Source organism: Oncorhynchus gorbuscha, linkage group LG09 (genome assembly GCF_021184085.1).
Source record: "Oncorhynchus gorbuscha isolate QuinsamMale2020 ecotype Even-year linkage group LG09, OgorEven_v1.0, whole genome shotgun sequence".
Lineage (NCBI taxonomy): Eukaryota > Metazoa > Chordata > Actinopteri > Salmoniformes > Salmonidae > Oncorhynchus > Oncorhynchus gorbuscha.
In genome coordinates this window covers 61,671,081-61,679,117 of record NC_060181.1, presented here as the reverse complement: position 1 = coordinate 61,679,117, position 8,037 = coordinate 61,671,081, and the positions used below count along the sequence as shown (strand labels likewise).

The window sequence follows — 8,037 nt, the reverse complement described above, 5'->3', positions numbered from 1 at the left end:
CGTTTTACGAGGGTAAGTTTGGCGGCGTGAGTGAAGGAGGCTTCGTTGCTAAATAGAAAGTCGATTCTACATTTTGACTTTGGATTGGAGCTGCACTCATGAATGTGCGGTGTCAAAGGACACTTTGATAATGAACTTTAGTTTACCTTTATTTAACTAGGCAAGTCAGTTAAGAACAAATTCTTATTTTCAATGACGGCCTAGGAACAGTGGGTTAACTGCCTTGTTCAGGGGCAGAACGACAGATTTTTTACCTTGTCAGCTCGGGGATTCAATCTTGAAACCTTTCGGTTACTAGTCCAACGCTCTAACCACTAGGCTACCTGCCGCCCCATAAAGTTGACTTCATAGCTTTTATTGGTAAGGTTATCAATGAAACTTGAGTTGTGGAAAGCAGAGATGCCAGGTTGAAGGTTATTGTGGAGACTGCACAATACATATTGGGGGTAACAGATGTTACTGTTGAAATATTGGTTGACATGCTGAACAATCCTAATTGTGGATATAGCATGATAGTTTAATGGGGTTGGGGGGAGGGTGTGGTAGAAGTTAGTATGGATTTATTTGGTTTTGAATTGTATTTTCATGGTAGTACAGAATTGGATAAATCATGATTGATCGTACATTCCAGCACAGTAGGTGGCAGCATGCACTTTAGACGTTTTTTTTTACTGCCCACCCTGATATCGTTGAAGAAGAAAAAAAAGCTAGGGTTAAGGTTAGAGCTGGGTTATTACTTGTTAGGGCTGTAGCCTAATGTATGCCCCATATTTTACAGCTAGATGGAGCTATGTGGTTGTAGCATGTCTTTGGCAAGGATTGCCTTGCAAGTAGGTGCAATTCCTTGCACAATAGCTGGAGGCACTGTGCCTCATTTTTTGTTGGAGTAACAAGCCAAGAGAGGATCTGCCGCTGGTTTCAATGTAATCCTGTCTCTCCCCACACACAGTCGTCCGACATGGCGACCATGAAGAAGCTTCTCGGCGGTACAACCAGCATCTGAACTCCATTTGGCTCCACGCAAGCAGCCTGAACTGCGTCTGGAAGTGGATGTAAAATATTTTGTAAATTGGGAATTATACACGTGGATTATCCACATTTTTAAAACAGGGTAAGATTTTATACCATTCATTTCCCTATGTGCAAAACGGCAGTGTGCAACTTGTTTCAGCAGATTAGAGAAATCGTAGAAGTAGCCTATCCCCAGTTGTCTTGGATTTTTGTAACCGTGTAGCCCGTTTTAAAGAATAACAGTATGCTTCACCATATAGGCTAATTGTCGCCGATATAACAATTTGTTATTAAAATCAAGTAGTACATTGGTGGAAGAGCTAACCGTGTTTTTGCCCAGTCGTTCTCACAACCAAGAGCGGTGGTTAAAAAAAACCGGCAAATAGTCATCCACTAAATCAGACGTAACTACACCAACATTGAATGGGATATCATCTCATGACCGTAGACCATAGCCGGTATATAATATTGTTGGCATAAAGGTGTTGGATATACGGCAGTTACATAGCCGTGCCTCGTTTGCAATTGAAATTGAAACGTCGTCAGTGAGAGTACGTTTTCCATTGTTAGTTTGTTACCCTTGAGGGTAGTTAGTGGCTGGTCAGTTGAGTCGAGGTTATGTATTTGTGTCACACCACGCGTGGTAGCCTAACAGTAACGTTTTAAGGATTACTGTACTCCTCAAGACTGCATTATCGTAGCTATGTGCGCAAAATGTCATGAGGACTTTTCAATAACTAATCCAGTTAACGTCTTGCATTCTTAATAGGCAACAATGAAATATATATTTTTAAACTTGTCAATTTGTTTTGTTTTGGGTGTGCAAACATTTCCTGTACGTTTCCAAATTGGTTCAATTTGATAATCCATATATGCCTGCGTCAAGACTAGATTTTTTTTGTGTAATTTTTCCAGAAAGATTACATTGTATGACTCACTGAACTGTCAAGCAATCGCTCCTCCCCCATAAAGTACACTCATTAATAATCTGGATTGTGGATTGTCAAACAGGAAAGGCAAACTGATGTTCTGTTATTTGATTGATCCTCTTGTAGGAACCACAGCTGTAGAGGGGTTTTGGTTAATTGCCCAGATCTGGGCTCCTACATAATTTCAGAATTATGGGTATATTTCTTGAAATCATATTCAATCATACAAACCCCCTTTAACATGTAATGTATAATGGTATATACATTTAAAATTGAAGTTCTGCATACAGTTGAATGCATAGGTTAAAATATGCAAGCCACACCCAGGTATACATGTCTGTGGAACTGAAGCAAGTTGCTGTCCAGTGGAAATAGGAGTGGGTTTTCGGCACGACTCAGGTAGACAGTTGGCTGAACTACCCCATCCTCAAGCCCATTCTGCTGGCTGTAATCAAATCCAGCTGTACAGTTGCAGAAATGGTGCCTGCATGTGTTGGACTGCTCTGAAGGACTCTGTGTGCTTCTGCTGCATACAGACAGAGGAGCCTCTGTTAAAGCCCAAACTGCCTGCCAGCAGCCACAGCACTATCTTACATGGTTGTGGGGAATTTCAAGCCAACAAGTTCCAAGCTTGGGTGAATCACCCTGTGAACACTGGGGGTATGAATATGTTCCCCTGGCATTGTACGCAATAGTATCCTGGGCTGGGTTGGCATACCAGTAATATGTCCCAGCCTGGTTGTCTTCCACAGTAACAACATAATAGTAACAGAGCTGTGACTGAGTCACACTCGTCAAAGACTACATTCGTATTCAGAGGGCCACATACTGTAGGGCGACACATGGCAGACTGGCCGTTGATTCATGAGCTTGGGGGCAGGGAAGGGTAAGCATCAGTTGAAATAATCATTGTCTGCTCTCTCATAGCCCTGGGTCTCTCTGTTGTTTGGAGTGTTTAGTTACAGTATTTATGGGATACTTCTGAGCCAAGGGTTTTCAGTCCCATATTAAAATCCCAATGCACATTTGACATAGTGTGGTAGCTTGTAAAACAATAAGGGAGACGACTTCCCCTTCAAGAGAAACCATGAAGGAGACGTTAACACAGCCGTGCTTGGACTGCATGAGTATCGCTATGCCCCTTGTGACAGCAGTGGCAACGGCTTTCATCTCCCCAAGTGAATGGTGTCTTCCCTCCCACTCGTGTGACCCCTTTGCTGGAACATTCTAACAGCACTCCACCCTCACCCAGGCCATGGCAGTGTATATTATGGACAGGTGCAGCTGATTAAAGCATTTGCTCTAAACAAGGTCAGTTGTGTGGTGTGGCAGCGTGTTCAGCAACCTCCAACCATGATGATGATGATGATGATGATGATGATGATGTGTTAAATATTCATTGTGTGTAATGGTGCACTGCCTCCACACTGTAAACAAACCGTTTATTTGATCAGCTCTATGGGGGACTAAGAGGCTAGAAATAAACAGATACGGTCGTTGAACAGATCAACAGTTTTAGCCTCAATTTTCCCCGCTCTTGATGGGTCGGCCAAATTCAAATGTCTTTGATATGCAATCCTCAGCTTAATTTGAATCCGAACTTTGAACATTGCGTGTGCACTTCTTCAAGAGTCAGCGAGCCACCACTGTACTGTCTGAATGAGAGCTGCCCCCACCACCACGCTCCAATAACCCATTTGGTGAGCTCTCAACATGACATCAGCATGCTGGAATGTGTGATAAACAGAGAATTAAGCAGGGCCTCTGGGGTTGGCTTGAGAGATGGGGGTGGATTGACCTGCTCCTGTTGCCTCAACCCAGACCAAATGATCCTGCAACTGGTCAAAACACATTCCATCACCTAGAGCTAGTCATTCATTGAAAGGAACTGATTTAGGCACTGCTCATTCACACATGTCCACCTATGCCTAATTACACTATCTGCATGTTGCATGTGATTTAATATGCCATGCATGGCGATCTCCATGGAAACCGTGCTGTCATACATAATGAGGAGATCCACACAAGCCCAGATGTTATGTCCTTATTAGCAGCTGGATGTCTGTGAACTTGGGACATTCTCTCGCTCGGCTGCTCCTTACTATCTCTACTGTTTTGTAGTTCACTCACTCTATCTGCCTATATACTGGAACGCCACAGGTCATTTGTCCAAACAAATAGTTTGAAAGTAACTTACAAAGAGTCAATTGTTTCTACTTTTTCATTTTAGGGACTATCCCTGTTATTGCTTTGTCGAGTGACTTTGCACTTTGAAATCAAGCAACACATTGACAGAGAGAGGGACTAATTGCTTCTCCCAAAGGCTACAATTATCACCCATTAGCTTAGAGTGCAAATACCTCATTTGCAATTACGTTGCTAGTCTGACACAAGCTGTGAACTCTCTCCCCTGGGACTTCATCTCCTTTTATGTAACCTACCCACCTCCTCTCCTCTTTTTCCCCCTCCGGGATAGGGGGCTGGGGGGTCCCACTCCCTAATGCTCAAGTTGTACAATGAATAGTTTAACGGTTGACAGACGTGACATAAACTGCATTATTGCCCCTCCGACAGGCAATGACGGGCAAGGTGCGTGTTTGTGTGTGCGTGCTATAACCATGTAACCCAAGGTGCGTGTTTGTGTGTGCGTGCTATAACCATGTAACCCAAGGTGCGTGTTTGTGTGTGCGTGCTATGACCATGTAACCCAAGGTGCATGTTTGTGTGTGCGTGCTATAACCATGTAACCCAAGGTGCGTGTTTGTGTGTGCGTGCTATAACCATGTAACCCAAGGTGCGTGTTTGTGTGTGCGTGCTATAACCATGTAACTTAAGGTGCGTGTGTGTGTGTGTGCTATAACCATGTAACCCAAGGTGCGTGTGTGTGTGTGCTATAACCATGTAACCCAAGGTGCGTGTGTGTGTGTGCTATAACCATGTAACCCAAGGTGCGTGTGTGTGTGTGCTATAACCATGTAACCCAAGGTGCGTGTGTGTGTGTGTGCTATAACCATGTAACCCAAGGTGTAACCCAAGGTGCGTGTGTGTGTGTGCTATAACCATGTAACCCAAGGTGTGTGTGTGTGTGTGTGTGCTATAACCATGTAACCCAAGGTGTGTGTTTGTGTGTGTGTGCTATAACCATGTAACCCAAGGTGCGTGTGTGTGTGCTATAACCATGTAACCCAAGGTGCGTGTGTGTGTGCTATAACCATGTAACCCAAGGTGTGTGTTTGTGTGCTATAACCATGTAACCCAAGGTGTGTGTGTGTGCTATAACCATGTAACCCAAGGTGTGTGTGTGTGTGCTATAACCATGTAACCCAAGGTGCGTGTGTGTGTGTGCTATAACCATGTAACCCAAGGTGCGTGTGTGTGTGTGCTATAACCATGTAACCCAAGGTGCGTGTGTGTGTGTGCTATAACCATGTAACCCAAGGTGCGTGTGTGTGTGCTATAACCATGTAACCCAAGGTGCGTGTGTGTGTGTGCTATAACCATGTAACCCAAGGTGCGTGTGTGTGTGTGCTATAACCATGTAACCCAAGGTGCATGTTTGTGTGCTATAACCATGTAACCCAAGGTGTGTGTTTGTGTGCTATAACCATGTAACCCAAGGTGTGTGTGTGTGTGCTATAACCATGTAACCCAAGGTGCGTGTGTGTGTGCTATAACCATGTAACCCAAGGTGCGTGTGTGTGTGCTATAACCATGTAACCCAAGGTGTGTGTGTGTGTGCTATAACCATGTAACCCAAGGTGCGTGTGTGTGTGCTATAACCATGTAACCCAAGGTGCGTGTGTGTGTGCTATAACCATGTAACCCAAGGTGTGTGTGTGTGCTATAACCATGTAACCCAAGGTGCGTGTGTGTGTGCTATAACCATGTAACCCAAGGTGCGTGTGTGTGTGCTATAACCATGTAACCCAAGGTGCGTGTTTGTGTGCTATAACCATGTAACCCAAGGTGTGTGTTTGTGTGCTATAACCATGTAACCCACGTTGTGTGTTTGTGTGCTATAACCATGTAACCCAAGGTGCGTGTTTGTGTGTGCGTGCTATAACCATGTAACCCAAGGTGTGTGTTTGTGTGCTATAACCATGTAACCCAAGGTGGGTGTTTGTGTGTGCGTGCTATAACCATGTAACCCAAGGTGCGTGTGTGTGTGCTATAACCATGTAACCCAAGGTGCGTGTTTGTGTGCTATAACCATGTAACCCAAGGTGTGTGTGTGTGTGTGTTTGTGTGCTATAACCATGTAACCCAAGGTGGGTGTTTGTGTGTGCGTGCTATAACCATGTAACCCAAGGTGCGTGTGTGTGTGCTATAACCATGTAACCCAAGGTGCGTGTTTGTGTGCTATAACCATGTAACCCAAGGTGCGTGTTTGTGTGCTATAACCATGTAACCCAAGGTGCGTGTTTGTGTGCTATAACCATGTAACCCAAGGTGCGTGTTTGTGTGCTATAACCATGTAACCCAAGGTGCGTGTTTGTGTGCTATAACCATGTAACCCAAGGTGCGTGTTTGTGTGCTATAACCATGTAACCCAAGGTGTGTGTTTGTGTGCTATAACCATGTAACCCAAGGTGCGTGTTTGTGTGCTATAACCATGTAACCCAAGGTGCGTGTTTGTGTGCTATAACCATGTAACCCAAGGTGTGTGTGTGTGTGCTATAACCATGTAACCCAAGGTGTGTGTTTGTGTGCTATAACCATGTAACCCAAGGTGTTTGTGTGCTATAACCATGTAACCCAAGGTGTTTGTGTGCTATAACCATGTAACCCAAGGTGTGTGTTTGTGTGCTATAACCATGTAACCCAAGGTGCGTGTTTGTGTGCTATAACCATGTAACCCAAGGTGCGTGTTTGTGTGCTATAACCATGTAACCCAAGGTGTGTGTTTGTGTGCTATAACCATGTAACCCAAGGTGGGTGTTTGTGTGCTATAACCATGTAACCCAAGGTGCGTGTTTGTGTGCTATAACCATGTAACCCAAGGTGTGTGTTTGTGTGCTATAACCATGTAACCCAAGGTGCGTGTTTGTGTGCTATAACCATGTAACCCAAGGTGTGTGTTTGTGTGCTATAACCATGTAACCCAAGGTGTGTGTTTGTGTGCTATAACCATGTAACCCAAGGTGCGTGTTTGTGTGCTATAACCATGTAACCCAAGGTGTGTGTTTGTGTGCTATAACCATGTAACCCAAGGTGTGTGTGCTATAACCATGTAACCCAAGGTGTGTGTGTGTGTGTGCTATAACCATGTAACCCAAGGTGCGTGTTTGTGTGCTATAACCATGTAACCCAAGGTGTGTGTTTGTGTGCTATAACCATGTAACCCAAGGTGTGTGTGTGTGTGTGTGTGTGTGTGCTATAACCATGTAACCCAAGGTGTGTTTGTGTGCTATAACCATGTAACCCAAGGTGTGTGTTTGTGTGCTATAACCATGTAACCCAAGGTGTGTGTGTTTGTGTGCTATAACCATGTAACCCAAGGTGTGTGTGTTTGTGTGCTATAACCATGTAACCCAAGGTGTGTGTGTTTGTGTGCTATAACCATGTAACCCAAGGTGGGTGTTTGTGTGCTATAACCATGTAACCCAAGGTGTGTGTGTGCTATAACCATGTAACCCAAGGTGTGTGTGTGTAACCCAAGGTGTGTGTGTGTGTGCTATAACCATGTAACCCAAGGTGGGTGTTTGTGTGCTATAACCATGTAACCCAAGGTGTGTGTTTGTGTGCTATAACCATGTAACCCAAGGTGGGTGTTTGTGTGCTATAACCATGTAACCCAAGGTGTGTGTTTGTGTGCTATAACCATGTAACCCAAGGTGGGTGTTTGTGTGCTATAACCATGTAACCCAAGGTGGGTGTTTGTGTGCTATAACCATGTAACCCAAGGTGGGTGTAACCATGTAAGGTGGGTGTTTGTGTGCTATAACCATGTAACCCAAGGTGGGTGTTTGTGTGCTATAACCATGTAACCCAAGGTGGGTGTTTGTGTGCTATAACCATGTAACCCAAGGTGGGTGTTTGTGTGCTATAACCATGTAACCCAAGGTTATGGGTGAAGACCGTTGTGAAATAATACAAA

The 8,037-nt window shown here is 44.4% G+C and overlaps 1 protein-coding gene across 5 annotated transcripts in view; it reads left to right on the top strand.

The window, feature by feature from the left end:
* The first annotated feature begins 866 nt into the window (after positions 1 to 866).
* The window catches only part of LOC124043901 (FERM, ARHGEF and pleckstrin domain-containing protein 1-like), an 84,093-nt gene continuing 76,922 nt past the window's right edge, over positions 867 to 8,037 (top strand). Inside the window, exon 1 of one of the 5 annotated variants that reach the window (XM_046363024.1) lies at positions 867 to 1,111. The gene's annotated coding sequence lies outside the window, so the exon portion shown is untranslated. The remainder of the gene's footprint in view (positions 1,112 to 8,037) is intronic. The other 4 variants (XM_046363022.1, XM_046363026.1, XM_046363021.1 and 1 more) reach the window with 4 other exon arrangements.